Below are 17517 nucleotides of genomic sequence, written 5' to 3' on the forward strand. Positions count from 1 at the left end.
TTGGCCCGCAGCTTCCTTATGCACAGTATGATGGGCCCGCAGCTCCCTTATACACAGTATGATGGGCCCGCAGCTCCCTTATACACAGTATGATGGGCCCGCAGTTCCTTTATACACAGTATGATGGGCCCGCAGCTCCTTTATACACAGTATGATGGGCCCGCAGCTCCCTTATACACAGTATGATGGGCCCGCAGCTCCCTTATACACAGTATGAGGGCCCCGCAGCTCCCTTATACACAGTATGATGGGCCCGCAGCTCCCTTATACACAGTATGATGGACCCGCAGCTCCCGTATACACAGTATGATGAGCCCGCAGCTTCCTTATACACAGAGTGATGGACCTGCAGCTCCCTTATACACAGTATGAGGGCCCCGCAGCTCCCTTATACACAGTATGATGGGCCCGCAGCTCCCTTATACACAGTATGATGGACCCGCAGCTCCCGTATACACAGTATGATGAGCCCGCAGCTTCCTTATACACAGAGTGATGGACCTGCAGCTCCCTTATACACAGTATGATGGGCCCGCAGCTCCCGTATACACAGTATGATGGACCTGCAGCTCCCTTATATATAGTATGATTAGCCCGCAGCTTCCTTATGCACAGTATGATGGGGCCACAGCTCCCTGTCATGATTTGGATGTCCTGGTCATTTACTCATCCTCCAGCGTATTCACTATTTTGTGGCACTGCTGCAGTGCCGCTGCTCAAACTTGTGAGCGCAGCTTCTGACAGGCCAGAAGTTAGAAGTTATGTCACAAGCGCTCAATGTAAGACTGAGGCTATGTGCACTTGTTGCGGATTCGTGTGCGGAATTACCGTGGATTTCCTGTTTTTTTTGTGCAGATTTCACTTGCATTTCTGCGGATTCCTATATAGGAGCAAGTATAAAATGCTGTGGAATCCGCACAAAGAATTGACATGCTATGGAAAATACAACGCGTTTCCGCGCGATATTTTCCGCACCATGTGCACTGCGGATTTGGTTTTCCATAGGATTACATGGTACTGTAAACCAGATGGAAAACTGCTGCAAATCCGCAGTGGCTAATCCGCAACGTGTGCACATAGCCTGAGAGTGAGAAAGAGGCCAGAACGAGGCTCCCATAGACTCACATTGATTAGTGACCTCTGCGCTGCTCCATAAAACACTGGAGCAGCGGACAGGTCATAAACTGCAGGAGACGGAGCCGAGCAGAGACAAAAACAGATGAAAACGCCAGAAGATGAGTATCAGACAGGGGGCAGCGGACAGGTCACAAACTGCAGGAGACGGAGCCGAGCGGAGACTAAAACAGATGAAAACGCCAGAAGATGAGTATCAGACTGGGGGCAGGGGACGTGGATTTTCAGCACCGCTCCAGCAACGAAATAAAACATAATGCTGGAGTGGTGCTGTAAATGTGATGCAACTCTTGGTTACTGTATGCTAATACTCATAAAAGATCCAGGTGGTACCTATCAAAAGCTCCCTACCCCTCCCACCCCCAATCTCCAGCCTCCCCAGACAGCAAATATTACATGTGATGGAGTACATATAATATCATAACAAAACATTATAATATTCAGCCTCCAGTGACCTGTCCCCCCTCCCCCACTTCAGCCCCAATACCCCCATCATCTCACATTCACCCCCCAGTACCATGTCCCCCCTCACTCACTTTCAGCCCCCACAATACCCCAACGGTCCCACAGTGACATACCTGAATTTAATAAATCTAATAAGTTCCATCCCCACTTACTGATGTAGCTTGCGCTGCAGGCAGGACCAGGAAGTGTCTAGGTGAAATGAAAGGTGGGCACTAGGACCCAGCGTGGCTGAGCCAATCCCAGCATGCACAGACTGAAGAAAAACTACAGTCAGGAAAAGCTTCATGATCAGGTCAGATGGGCGAAACCATTCACTGCAGGAGGGAGACTGCAGCTGGCCACTGTGCTAGCAGCGTGCAGACATCAGACGGAGCAGACATTATACTGCTCTGCTCCTATGCAGTGTTCTGCCTCATCACAGAAGTGGCCCTGGCTCCCAGTGGGCCCCTTCATGTGACAGGGCCCGGGGCGATGGCCCCCTCTGCCCCCCCAGTAGCTACGCTACTGCAGCACGTACAGGACCTTCCTAGCAGGACCAATGAGAGGCTGCCACAGAGCCTGAGCACCTACACGACCTTCCTGAAGGACCAATGGCTTTAGCTGCAATATCTGAACATGTGACCCTCGATCTCCACTGAGAGATCTTACTCTGGGCATGCTCAGAACGAGAAAAGCAGGACTTAGTCCCAGAAGCGTCTGCTCGCCGCTGCACAGCACTGACTTCAATGGCAGAAGCAGGAAAAGCAGCAGTAACTCTTTGTACAGAGTCAGACTGAGCGAGACGCTGGGACTGACGTCTCAGCTGAGCAGGCTCCACTGTGGCAGGAGAAGAATGAGAGACCGCAGCGGAGATGGCCTGAGATTCCCCCTGTGCAGAGGTGGGAACTCGACCCCTAACAATACATTTTTTTTCTTTGACATATATTTATGAGGATTCCAGTCTAAATTGGATCCTAATGTGTTTTTTTAATGAAAACAGTCCTTCTGTTAGTCGTCTTGCAAATTTATGATAAAATTGACAACTATGTGTTACCATTCCTCTTTTTAAAGGGGTTCGCCTCTACACAGTCTGACTGGAGTGTGTCAGTGTGAGTCTGTGACAGCCAATTGTCACTTTATTCATTTCTTCATTCATTTTTTATCTGATATGCAAATTGCCTATTAAGAGAGAAAGATGACTTGAACTCTAGTGCAATGTATTGGGGGTAGCAATCCTTAAAAGTCAATATCAACCCTTTTAACAAGTCTTGTTACTTGAATTAGGATAAGAAGTCAAATCATACACTCCCCTTGCAGTTGTGTTCCAGGATGTTTTCCCCTCATCAGAGCAGGAGTTCTGATTTGGCTGAGTGAGAGACCTCTAACAGGTGGTTTAGGAGGATTTTTTTTCCTTGAACCCATTTAGAGTTCCTGCCCTCTTCTTCTTTGAAGAGGCTATCTGCATATTAAATTTCCCAGAGGAGCATTGCATGGCCTGTTAGTCAACTTACACTAGTTTGACACTTTCCAAAAACATTCCCTCTTAACCCCTTAGTGAGAGAGCCAATTTGCAGCTTAACCCCTTAAGCCCCGAGGGTGGTTTGCACGATAATGACCAGGCCAATTTTTACAATTCTCACCACTGTCCCTTTATGAGGTTATAACTCTAGAACGCTTCAACGGATCCCAGTGATTCTGACATTTTCTCGTGACATACTGTACTTCATGATAGTGGTAAAATTTCTTTGATATTACCTGCGTTTATTTTTGAAAAAAAACGGAAATTTGGCGAAAAGTTTGAAAATTTCACAATTTTCCAACTTTGAATTTTTATGCAATTAAATCACAGAGATGTCACACAAAATACTTAATAAATAACATTTCCCACATGTCTACTTTACATCAGCACAATTTTGGAACCAAATTTTTTTTTTTTGTTAGGGAGTTATAAGGGTTAAAAGTTGACCAGCAATTTCTCATTTTTACAACACCATTTTTTTTAGGGACCACATCTCATTTGAAGTCATTTTTAGGGGTCTACATGATAGAAAATACCCAAGTGTGACACCATTCTAAAAACTGCACCCCTCAAGGTGCTCAAAACCACATTCAAGAAGTTTATTGACCCTTCAGGTGTTTCACAGGAATTTTTGGAATGTTTAATTAAAAATGAACATTTAACTTTTTTTCACAAAAAATTTACTTCAGCTCCAATTTGTTTTATTTTACCAAGGGTAACAGGAGAAAATGGACCCCAAAAGTTGTTGTACAATTTGTCCTGAGTACGCTGATACCCCATATGTGGGGGTAAACCATTGTTTGGGCGCATGGGAGAGCTCGGAAGGGAAGGAGCGCTGTTTGACTTTTCAATGCAAAATTGACAGGAATTGAGATGGGACGCCATGTTGGGTTTGGAGAGCCACTGATGTGCCTAAACATTGAAACCCCCCACAAGTGACACCATTTTGGAAAGTAGACCCCCTAAGGAACTTATCTAGATGTGATTTGAGAGCTTTGAACCCCCAAGTGTTTCACTACAGTTTATAACGCAGAGCCGTGAAAATAAAAATTCTTTTTTTTTTCACAAAAATTATTTATTAGCCCCCAGTTTTTTAATTTCCCAAGCGTAACAGGATAAATTGGACCCCAAAAGTTGTTGTACTATTTGTCCTGATCACCCCGATACCCCATATATGGGGGGAACCACTGTTTGGGTGCATGGCAGAGCTCGGAAGGGAAGGAGCGCCATTTGGAATGCAGACTTAGATGGATTGGTCTGCAGGCGTCACATTGCATTTGCAGAGCCCCTGATGTACCCAAACAGTAGAAACACCCCACAAATGACCCCATATTGGAAACTAGACCTCCCAAGGAACTGATCTAGATGTGTTGTGAGAACTTTGAACCCCCAAGTGTTTCACTACAGTTTACAACGCAGAGCCGTGAAAATAAAAAAAAATTTTTTTCCCTGAAAAATTTTTTTTAGCCCCCCCACTTTTTATTTTTCCAAGGGTAACAAGAGAATTTGGACCCCAAAAGTTGTTGTCCAATTTGTCCAGAGTATGCTGATACCCCATTTGTTGGGGTAAACCCCTGTTTGGGCGCACGGGAGAGTTCGGAAGGGAAGGAGCACTGTTTTACTTTTTCAACGCAGAATTAGCTGGAATTGAGATCGGACGCCATGTCGCGTTTGGAGAGCCCCTGATGTACCTAAACAGTGGAAACCCCCCAATTCTAACTGAAACCCTAATCCAAACATAGCCCTAACCCTAATCCCAGCAGTAACCCTAACCACACCCCTAACCCTGACACACCCCTAACTCTAATCCAAACCCTAATTCCAACCGTAAATGTAATCCTAACCCTTTAGCCCCAACCCTAACCCTAACTTTAGCCCCAACCCTAACCCTAACTTTAGCTCCAACCCTAGCCCCAACCCTAACCCTAGCCCTAACCCTAACCCTAACGGGAAAATGGAAATAAATACATTTTTTTTAATTTTATTATTTTTCCCTAACTAACGGGGTGATGAAGGGGGGCTTGATTTACTTTTATAGCGTTTTTTATAGCGGATTTTTATGATTGGCCGCTGTCACACACTAAAAGACGCTTTTTATAGCAAAAAAGTTTTTGCGTCTCCAAATTTTGAGACCTATAATTTCTCCATATTTTGGTCCACAGAGTCATGTGAGGTCTTGTTTTTTGCGGGACGAGTTGATGTTTTTATTGGTAACATTTTCGGGCATGTGACATTTTTTGATCACTCTTTATTCCGATTTTTGTAAGGCAGAATGACCAAAAACCAGCTATTCATGAATTTCTTTTTTTTTTTGGGGGGGGGGCCTTTATACCATTCCGCATTTGGTAAAATGGATAAAGCAGTTTTATTCTTCGGGTCAGTACGATTACAGCAATATCTCAGTTATATCATTTTTTTATATTTTGGCGCTTTTATACGATAAAAACTATTTTATAGAAAAAATAATTATTTTGGCATCGCTTTATTCTCAGGACTACAACTTTTTTTTATTTTTTTGCTGCTGATGCTGTATGGTGACTCGTTTTTTGCGGGACAAAATGACGTTTTCAGCGGTACCATGGTTATTTATATCTGTCTTTTTGATTGCGTGTTATTCCACTTTTTGTTCGGCGGTATGATAATAAAGCGTTGTTTTTTGCCTCGTTTTTTTTTTTTTCTTACGGTGCTTACTGAAGGGGTTAACTAGTGGGACAGTTTTATAAGTTGGGTCGTTGCGGACGCGGTGATACTAAATATGTGTACTTTTATTGTTTGTTTGTTTTATTTAGATAAAGAAATATATTTATGGGAATAATATTTTTTTTCTTTATTTAGGATTTTTTTTTTTTTTTTTTTTTACACATGTGGAAATCTTTTTTAAAACTTTTTTACTTTGTCTTAGGGGGGACATCACAGATTGCTGATCTGACAGTTTGCCCAGCACTCTGTCAGATCAGCGATCTTACTTACAGGGCTGCAGGCTTACCAAGCGCCTGCTCTGAGCAGGCACTTCGTAAGCCACCTCCCTCCCTGCAGGACCCGGATGCCGCGGCCATTTTGAATCCAGGCCTGCTGCAGGGAGGAGAGGTAAGAGACCCTCGCAGCAACGCGACCACATCGCCTTGTACCGAGGGTCTCAGGGAAGCACGCAGGGAGCCCCCTCCCTGCGCAATGCTTCCCTGTACTGCAGGCACACCGCGATCATGTTTGATCGCGGTGTGCCGGGGGTTAATGTGCCAGGAGCGGTCCGTGACCGCTCCTGGCACATAGTGCCGGGTGTCAGCTGCGATAGGCAGCTGACACCCGGCCGCCATCGGCCACGCTCCCCCCGTGAGAGCGGCCGATCGCGTATGACGTACTATCCCGTCACTGGGAATTAAGTCCCAGGTCACCTTGACAGGATAGTACGTCATATGGGATTAAGGGGTTAATGACCAGGCAAATTTTCACAAATCTGACCACTGTCACTTTTTGGAGGTTATAACTCTGCAATGCTTCAATGTATCCCACTGATTCTGAGATTGCTTTTTTGTGACATATTGTACTTCATGTTAGTGGTAAATTTGCGTTTATTTATGAAAAAAAAAAAACTGAAATATGTCAAATTTTAAAAATTCCCAATTTTCATGCTTAGTTTTTATGCCCTTAAATCAGAGAAATACAGTATGTTACATGAAATAGTTTATAAATAACATTTCACATTCTACTTTACATCAGTACAATTTTGTGAACAATTTTTTTTTGTTAGGAAGTTATAAGGAGTAAAAGTTGACCAGCGATTTCTCATTTTTACAATAAAATTTATAAAACCATTTTTTTAGGGACCACCTCACATTTGAAGTCACTTTGAGGGGTGGGTGTACATGACAGAAAATGCCCAAAAGTTACACCATTCTAAAAACTGCACCCCTCATGGTGCTCAGAACCACATTCAAGAAGTTAATTAACCCTTTATGTGCTTCACAGGAACTGAGGCAATGTGGAAGGAAAAAATGAACATTTCACTTTTTTCACAAACATTTTATTTGAGAACCAGTTTTTTTATTTTCACAAATGTAAAAAGAGAAAATGAACCACAAAATTTGTTGTGCAATTTCTCCTGAATACCCTGATACCCCATATGTGGGGGGAACCACTGTTTGAGTGCACCGCAGAGCTTGGAAGGGAAGGAGCGCCGTTTCACCTTTTCAATGCAGAATTGGCTGGAAATGAGATCGGACGCTATGTCTCGTTTGGAGAGCCCCTGATGTGCCTAAACACTGAAAACCCCCCACAAGTGACACCATTTTGGAAACTAGACCCCCCCAGGAACTTATCTAGATGTGTGTTGAGCACTTTAAACCTCCCAGTGCTTCACAGAAGTTTATAACGTAGAGCCATTAAATAAAAACATATTTTTTCCACAAAAATGCTCTTTTCGCCCCCAAATTTTTATTTTCTCAAGGGTAACAGAAAAAATTAGACCCCAAAAGTTGTTGTGCAATTTGTCCTGAATACGCCGATACACCATATGTGGGGGCAAATCACTGTTTGAGCACATGGCAGAGCTCAGAAGGGAAGGAGTGCCGTTTGACTTTTTCTATGTAGAATTGGCTGGAATTGAGATCAAACGCCATGTCGCGTTTGGAGAGCACCTGATGTGCCTAAACAGTGGAAACCCCCCACTAGTGACCCCATTTTGGAAACTAGACCAAAGGAACTTATCTAGATGTGTGGTGAGCACTTTGGACCCCTGATTGTTTCACTAAAGTTTATAATGTAGTGGCGTGAAAATAAAAATAATTTTTTTCCACAAAAATTATCTTTTAGCCATGAATTTTTTATTTTCCCAAGTGTATCTGGAGAAATTGGACCCCAAAAGTTGTTGTGCAATTCGTCCTGAGCACAAACTACTGTTTGGGCACACGTCGGGGCTCAGAAGGGAAGTAGTGACATTTTGGAATGCAGACTTTGATGGAATAGTCTGCTGGCATCATGTTGCGTTTGCAGAGCCACTCATGTGCCTAAACAGTAGAAACCATCCACAAGTGACCCCATTTTGGAAACTAGACCCCTTCAATGATTTTATCTAGATGTGTTGTGAGAACTTTGAACCCCCAAGTGTTCTACTAACGTTTATAACTCAGAGCCATGAAAATGAAAATAATTTTTTTCCCCAGAAATATGATTCTAGCCTTCAATTTTGTATTTTCAGAAGGGTAACAAGAGAAATTAGACCCCAAAAGTTGTTGTCCAATTTGTCCTGAGTATGCTGATACCCCCAAACTGTATATGGGAGAAAACTACTGTTTGGGTGCATGTTATGATAAGGTAATTCAGTACCACAATGGACATAGAAGTCAGAGCACATACAGTGACCTGACAATAACCCAAAAACATAGAACGAGCTCTGAGACGTGGGAACTCTGCTGACCGCAATCCCTTATCCTCTCCAACATAACTAGAGGCAGCCGTGGATTGCGCCTAACGCTCCCTATGCAACTCGGCACAGCCTGAGAAACTAGCTAGCCTGAAGATAGAAAATAAGCCTACCTTGCCTCAGAGAAACACCCCAAAGGAAAAGGCAGCCCCCACATATAATGACTGTGAGTTAAGATGAAAAGACAAACGTAGAGATGAAATAGATTTAGCAAAGTGAGGCCCGACTTTCTGAACAGAGCGAGGATAGGAAAGGTAACTTTGCGGTCAACACAAAACCCTACAAAAACCACGCAAAGGGGGCAAAAAGACCCTCCGTACCGAACTAACGGCACGGAGGTACACCCTCTGCGTCCCAGAGCTTCCAGCAAGCAAGAAAACAATATTAAGCAAGCTGGACAGAAAAAATAGCAAACAAAATGGCAAAAGCGGAACTTAGCTATGCAGAGCAGCAGGCCACAGGAACGATCCAGGAGGAAACAGGTCCAATACTAGAACATTGACTGGAGGCCAGGATCAAAGCACTAGGTGGAGTTAAATAGAGCAGCACCTAACGACATCACCACATCACCTGAGTAAGGAAACTCAGAAGCCGCAGTACCACTCTCCTCCACCAACGGAAGCTCACAGAGAGAATCAGCTGAAGTACCACTTGTGACCACAGGAGGGAGCTCTGCCACAGAATTCACAACAGGTGCACAGCAGAGCTCGGAAAGGAAGGAACACCATTTTACTTTTTCAACACGGACTTGGCTGAAATTGATTGGAATTGGAATTGATGTTGCAGATTTTCTTTACCCATTACTTGTATTTTAAAAAAAATACTATATATATTCGAGTATAGGCCGAGTTTTTCAGCACATTTTTTTGTGCTGAAAACGTCCCCTCGGCTTATAATCCAGTGAGGTGTCCAGAAGATGGAGGGAGAGCGACAGCAGCGGAGCAGCGGGTCACGGGAGGCAGGAGTCGGCTGCGGCGGCTAAAGCCTGTGCCCGCTGCTAAAGAGAAAGGAATATTCACTGCAAGGCAATGAATACTCATTTCTCTGTAATAGCACGGACAGTGACATTCGCAGCAGCCGGTTCCTGCAGCTGCCGGGCGGTCACATGTGCCTACTAAAGAGAAATAACTTTTCAAAACTTTACAAAAAATTATTTGGCCGCTTTCAGACAATCATAATATTCATAGTGCTTTTTTGTGCCACTCAAATCTCTTAGGCCGTGTTCCCACGTAGCGTAATTTTGTTTCTTCACATTTTGTTTAATACAGGAATTTTGCTGCATTTCAAGGACAATGGATGTGTTTTAATTCCTTCATGCAAACTCTTTCCCACTGTACATTTAAAGATGCTGTTGAACTTTGTGTCTTTTGGAGCATTTTTCATCCATAAGCTTTAGGCCGGAGTCACACTAGAGCGTAATATGGACCGATGCTATGGGTTAAAAAAACGCATAGCAGCTCCTACCATCTGTTTTCTCGGCCGAATTATACGTGCGTACGAAATCGCAGCATGCTGTGTTTGTCACCGTATTACGCCTGAAATACGCCAATGCAAGTCTATGGGTGCGAGAAAAACTCGCTCACCACACGGACCATCAGTGTGACTTGTGAGAAATACGCACCGGTGTTCTATAGAAAAGCCGGCAATTCAGTGCGGTGTACAGTACAATCACACTGACAGGTTAGAATAGAATAGATGGAATAAATGTCTACACATAGTACACTCCCTGACAGAAGTTATGTCGCTTATCCATGTTATGTAAATAAAAGGTTATAACCTGACGTTAAACTCATCCATTGGTCGTATAAAAAATTCTTTTGAAAGCTGAAACCCTCCGAAATGTGGTTTAGGTTAAGAAAATAAATTGGCATCAATGCAGAAATATTGATCAGATAATGGACACAGAATGGTCAGATTTTGGCAAGACGAACGTTTTGTCGCCTGGTCATATAATGCACCCTGTCCTAGTTTACATCCTTACCTGTGCTCAGTAAATGATCAGTTAATTAGAGTGTGTGTATAAAAAGAAACCCAGCACCCCAGACCTTCACTTGAACTGCAACTTGAGCTCTGACAACATGCCAAAAATCCACCCTGCGACCAATTCCTGGATTATCAAGAGGCTGAAGACCAGATCCACTACTGAGGTGGCTGGCACCTTTTAATGTGTCTCAGCGTCAAGTACAAAGAATTAAAAAAAATTTGAAGAGACTGGAGATGTGTTTCACAAGCCCAGTTCCGGCAGACCATGCAAGACAACTGCTCAGGAGGAACGTTTGTTGGCTAGAAAATCCAAAGCAAGCCCCTCTTCTACTGCAGCAGAGCTCCAACAGGCCTGGTTACCTCAAGTCCCTGTGTCAACTAGAACAGTTTGTAGGATTCTGTCTCGAAATGGCTTCCATGGTCGAATCAGTGCCCAGAAGCCAGCACTAAACAAAAGGCAAAGAAAAAACTGTGTGGCATTTGCAAAGTCCCACAGCCTGCTAAACAGATGGATGCTGGAAAAGTGGCAGAAGGTGGATTTCTCTGATGAATCTTCAGTAGAATTACACCACAGCTGCCGCAAATACTGAAGGAGACCTACTGGAGTCCGTATGGATCCAAAATACACCCAGAAAACAGTTAAATTTGGTGATGGAAAGATCATGGTCTGTGGTTACATTCAGTATGGGGGTGTGCAAAACATTTTCAAGGTGGAAAGCAATATCAATAGCCTAAAATATCAAGAAGTATTAGGTATTACTGTATATTCCAAATCATAAAAGGGGTCAAATTCTGCAGCAGGATGGTGCTCCATCTCATACATCCATCTCTACAACAAAGTTCCTCCAGGCAAAAAAGATCAAGGTGCTCAATAACGGCCAGCCCAGTCACCAGACATGAACATCATTGAGCATGTTTGGGGTAGGATGAAAGAGGAAGCTTGGAAGACAAAACCAAAGAATCTAGATGAACTCTGGGAGGCATGTAAGACTGCATTCTTTGCTATTCCTGATGACTTCATTAATAAATTGTATAAAGCTCATGGAAGTCACACAAAATATTAAATATGACTCTAATAGCACCACAACATCATTCACCAATGTTATGCAACATATATTTGTATTTTAAGTTAATTATTTATTTGAATATCCCATTACTTTCTGTGGGCGGCAAAACTTTTGTCTTGCCAAAATCTGACCATTCTATGTCCATTAACTGATCAATATTTCTGCATTGATGCCAATTTATTTTCTTAACCTAAACCACATTTCGGAGGGTTTCAGCTTTCAAAAGAATAATTTATACAACCAATGGATGAATTTAATGTCAGGTTATAAGCTTTTATTTACATAACATGGATAAGCGACATAACCTCTGTCAGGGAGTGTATAGGTGTGTATATATATATATATATATATAATATATATATATAATATATATATATATATATATATACAGGGCCACGAGTTCTCGGTACCGGGCCTCTCTGGTTCGGTTCTGAGGCTGTCACGGTGGCTAGACCCGGTCCACGACCCTGCTAAGGGGCGTCCAATAAAGATGGTACAGTCTGTCAGGGATTCGTGACGCCACCTGTGGTGTTCGGTCAGGGTGACCGACGCTGCTGTGGGGTCCGCTGGGGTGATGAAATGGCAGCTGGATGGTATACCTTCCCACAGGTGAAGTATGTCCCCGGGGCTTCCCAGTAAGATAGATGGTGATGGTGTGAGGTGCAGTCAATAACGAGGACACAAGGTTGCAGTCTCTTTACCTCTTTACTGTAGACTTCAGGATCCTCAATCCAGAGCACGCTTAACAGGGCTATCTGAGACCGGCCGGTCCGATGGGCACATCCAGAGTTCCCTTTGCAGGTGGAAATCAGTGCCTACCACTAGCGCCTGTGTGTTGTAGTGCTACCCTGCTGAGCATTCGGAATAGTCCTCACAACTTCTGTTCTCGTTCGTTCTTTCTAATTCTCTCTCGCTTGTTCCAGATGTTACTAGTTTCTCGTCCCCCAGGTATGTTATGGCTAGGACGCACCCGTATGACGGGAAGGCTCGGAGCTCTTCCGGGACCCTAGCGACGCCCCTCTCCAAGCGTTGCCCGCTATGTCTTCGAAGGAAATTTAAGGTAGACAGCCAACCTATAATTAACTGTCCTGCGGAGTTCGAAGTAAGGCCTAGAGTCAGTTACTCCCGCGGTGTTCCGGCCACCGGCTACGCGCCTCAGTAGGATGTTGCCTCGGTCTCACGGCACGACTCCTACTGGCTCTCCTTTGTGCTTGATCTCGTTTCTCACTGTTCCACAATATCCTTCCCTTCGTGTCACTTTCTTAGGATACCGCCGCGGGGTGTGCAGGCGCGGTTCCGTAACGTTCTGCTCTGTTCGCTAGGCACCTGCCAGGTTCCCACGCCTGACAGGGACCCCCCTGTGTCTTCTCCCTGCAACACCCCCTGCTACGGGATGTTGCCTGAATCCAACCCAGTCAGCTTCTGACTAACTTCCTATCCAACCCCTAGTTTTACCAGTGTGAGGAGTGGCCCAATAAATAAAGCCTTTTTCTCCCCCTAGTGGCCGGAGTGTGAAGTGTAATGTGTGCTGGTGATACCTGGTCAGTAGAATTCCTTCAGCGCCATCAGACGTACCATCGCCACTCCCCTTAGCGGCAGAGTGTCATACTGCAACGACCAGATCTCTGGGGCGCCCCAGAGATCTATATATATTATATATATATGTATATATATATATGTATAGCGCCCCGGAGATCTTTAAATATATATATATATATAGCACCCCAAAGATCTATAAATATATATATATATATATATATATATAGCGCCCCAGAGATCTATAAATATATATATATATATAGCGCCCCAGAGATCTCTATATATTTTATATATATATATATATATATATATACACATATATATAGCGCCCCAGAGATCTAATATATATATATATATATATTAGATCTCTGGGGCGCTATATATATATATATATATATATATATATATATATATATATATATAATATCTCTGGGGCGCTATATACATATATATATAGATCTCTGGGGCGCTGTATATATATATGTGTATATATATCTATATATATTTATATATATATAGATATATATATATATATATATCTCTTGGGCGCTATATATATCTCTATATATATAATTGTCTAAGGGTTTTTCCATCTGTCTGTCTGTCTGTCTGTCTGTCCTGGAAATCCCGCGTCTCTGATTGGTTGAGGCCGCCAGGCCTCGACCAATTAGCGACGGGCACAGCGACGATGATGTCATAAAGGACGTAGAAATCCCACGTTTCTGATTCAGCGACAGGCACAGTATCGACGTAGATGTCATAATGGTTGCCATGGCGACGATAATGTCATAAAGGTTGCCTCGACCAATCAGCGCCGGGCACAGTCTGCCGCGAATTCTGGAATCATCATTGTCCATATACTACGGGGACATGCATATTCTAGAATACCCGATGCGTTAGAATCGGGCCACAATCTAGTGTATATATATATATATATATATATATATATATATATATATATATATATATATATATATATATATGTATATATATAAATTATATATCTCTGGGGCGCTGTATATATATGTGTATATATATATATATATATATATAGATCTCTTGGGCGCTCTATGTATATGTATATATTCCTCAGCAAGAGCCAAGCAGGGTTCATGCCGAACCACCGCACCGCTGACCACATCTATACTCTGCACAGCCTCATTCAGAGACACGTCTACAATACAAAGAATGGGAAGATATACGCCTGCTTTGTGGACTTTAAAAAGGCCTTTGATTCAGTGTGGCACCCGGGCTTATTCCTGAAACTGCTGAAGAGTGGAATAGGAGGAAAGACCTACGATGTCATCAAAAGCTCCTACACCGAGAACCGCTGCAGCGTGAGTGTGAACGTCGCTGTGCCCGTCGCTGATTGGTCGAGGCCTGGCGGCCTCAACCAATCAGAGACGCGGGATTTCTACGTCGATGCTGTGCCGGTCTCTGATTGGTCGAGGCCTAGCGGCCTCGACCAATCAGAGACGCGGGATTTCCAGGACAGACAGACAGACAGACAGACGGAAAAACCCTTAGACAATTATATATATATTATTATTATTATTATTTATTGTTATAGCGCCATTTATTCCATGGCGCTTTACATGTGAGGAGGGGTATACATAATGAAAACAAGTACAATAATCTTAAACAATACAAGTCATAACTGGTACAGGAGGAATGAGGACCCTGCCCGCGAGGGCTCACAATCTACAAGGGATGGGTGAGAATACAGTAGGTGAGGTATAGATATATTATTATATATATATTATATTATATATATATATATTATATATATATATATATATATATATATATATATATATATATATACAGTGCCTACAAGTAGTATTCAACCCCATGCAGATTTAGCAGGTTTAATAAGATGCAAATAAGTTAGAGCCTTCAAACTTCAAACAAGAGCAGGATTTATTAACAGATGCATAAATCTTACAAACAAAAAAGTTTTGTTGCTCAGTTAAATTTTTATAAATTTTAAACATAAAAGTGTGGGTCAATTATTATTCAACCCCTAGGTTTAATATTTTGTGGAATGACCTTTGTTTGCAATTACAGCTAATAATCGTCTTTTATAAGACCTGATCAGGCCGGCACAGGTCTCTGGAGTTATCTTGGCCCACTCCTCCATGCAGATCTTATCCAAGTTATCTAGGTTCTTTGGGTGTCTCATGTGGACTTTAATCTTGAGCTCCTTCCACAAGTTTTCAATTGGGTTAAGGTCAGGAGACTGACTAGGCCACTGCAACACCTTGATTTTTTGCCTCTTGAACCAGGCCTTGGTTTTCTTGGCTGTGTGCTTTGGGTCGTTGTCTTGTTGGAAGATGAAATGACGACCCATCTTAAGATCCTTGATGGAGGAGCGGAGGTTCTTGGCCAAAATCTCCAGGTAGGCCGTGCTAGCCATCTTCCCATGGATGCGGACCAGATGGCCAGGCCCCTTGGCTGAGAAACAGCCCCACAGCATGATGCTGCCACCACCATGCATGACTGTAGGGATGGTATTCTTGGGGTCGTATGCAGTGCCATCCAGTCTCCAAACGTCACGTGTGTGGTTGGCACCAAAGATCTCGATCTTGGTCTCATCAGACCAGAGAACCTTGAACCAGTCAGTCTCAGAGTCCTCCAAGTGATCATGAGCAAACTGTAGACGAGCCTTGACATGACGCTTTGAAACTAAAGGTACCTTACGGGCTCGTCTGGAACGGAGACCATTGCGGTGGAGTACGTTACTTATGGTATTGACTGAAACCAATGTCCCCACTGCCATGAGATCTTCCCGGAGCTCCTTCCTTGTTGTCCTTGTGTTAGCCTTGACTCTTCGGACAAGCCTGGCCTCGGCACGGGAGGAAACTTTCAAAGGCTGTCCAGGCCGTGGAAGGCTAACAGTAGTTCCATAAGCCTTCCACTTCCAGATGATGCTCCCAACAGTGGAGACAGGTAGGCCCAACTCCTTGGAAAGGGTTTTGTACCCCTTGCCAGCCTTGTGACCCTCCACGATCTTGTGTCTCATGGCCTTGGAATGCTCCTTTGTCTTTCCCATATTGACCATGTATGAGTGCTGTTTACAAGTTTGGGGAGGGTCTTAAATAGTCAGAAAAGGCTGGAAAAAGAGATAATTAATCCAAACATGTGAAGCTCATTGTTCTTTGTGCCTGAACTACTTCTTAATACTTTAGGGGAACCAAACAGAATTCTGGTGGGTTGAGGGGTTGAATAATAAATGACCCTCTGAAAAGACTTTTCACAATTTAAAAAAAAAAAAAAAAAAAAGAAATAACATTCTTTTTTGCTGCAGCGCATTTCACACTTCCAGGCTCATCTACAGTCCAAATGTCACAATGCCAAGTTAATTCCAAATGTGTAAACCTGCTAAATCTGCAGGGGGTTGAATACTACTTGTAGGCACTGTATATATATATATGTATATATATATATATATATATATATATATATATATATATATATATATATTAATATCTCTGTCTCCCGAAGAATGTAAGTCCGAAAGGACAGGATCTTCTCCCCTCCGTACCAGTCTGTCATAATAAATTTGTTTACTGTTAAAGATATCTATAACTCTGTATGTAACCCCCTTTTCTCATGTACAGCACCATGAAATTAATGGTGCTATATAAATTATAATATATTTTGTAGAGAGTTAGATAGCAGAAAAGCCGGTGATTCAATTGTTGGCTTTTGCTAAATCATTACCGAACCTGACAGGATATGAGACATGGTTTACCATATAGTAAACCATTGCATATCCATTATATTTTTATATATTCCTCACTAAAAGAACCTGAAGACCCACCTCTTCAGACAAGCCTACAACCTGCAGCTACCACCGATCGACCAAACCGCTGCATGACCATCTCTACCCTCACCTACTGTATTCTCACCCATCCCTTGTAGATTGTGAGCCCTCGCGGGCAGGGTCCTCATTCCTCCTGTACCAGTTATGACTTGTATTGTTTAAGATTATTGTACTTGTTTTCATTATGTATACCCCTCCTCACATGTAAAGCACCATGGAATAAATGGCGCTATAACAATAAATAATAATAATAATAATAACTAACAATGTTAGAAGTGTCTGTGTGCAAAATTTGGGAGCTCCAGGTGTTAAAGGGTTAATTCGCGGAAAATACTGGCGTGGGCTCGCGCAATTTTTTCCGCCAGAGATGGAAAGTCAGTGACTGAGGGCAGATATTAATAGCCTAGAGAGGGACCATGATCAATGGGCCCCCCCCTGGCTACAAACATTTGCCCCCAGCCACTCCAGAAAAGGCGCATCTGTAAGATGCGCCTTTTCCAGCACTTAGCCTCTCTCTTCCCACTGCCCTGTGGCATTGGCATATAGGGTAATAAGGGGTTAATCTCACCTTGCTATTGTAAGGTGA

The sequence above is a fragment of the Ranitomeya imitator genome, chromosome 1, assembly GCF_032444005.1.
Source record: "Ranitomeya imitator isolate aRanImi1 chromosome 1, aRanImi1.pri, whole genome shotgun sequence".
NCBI lineage: Eukaryota > Metazoa > Chordata > Amphibia > Anura > Dendrobatidae > Ranitomeya > Ranitomeya imitator.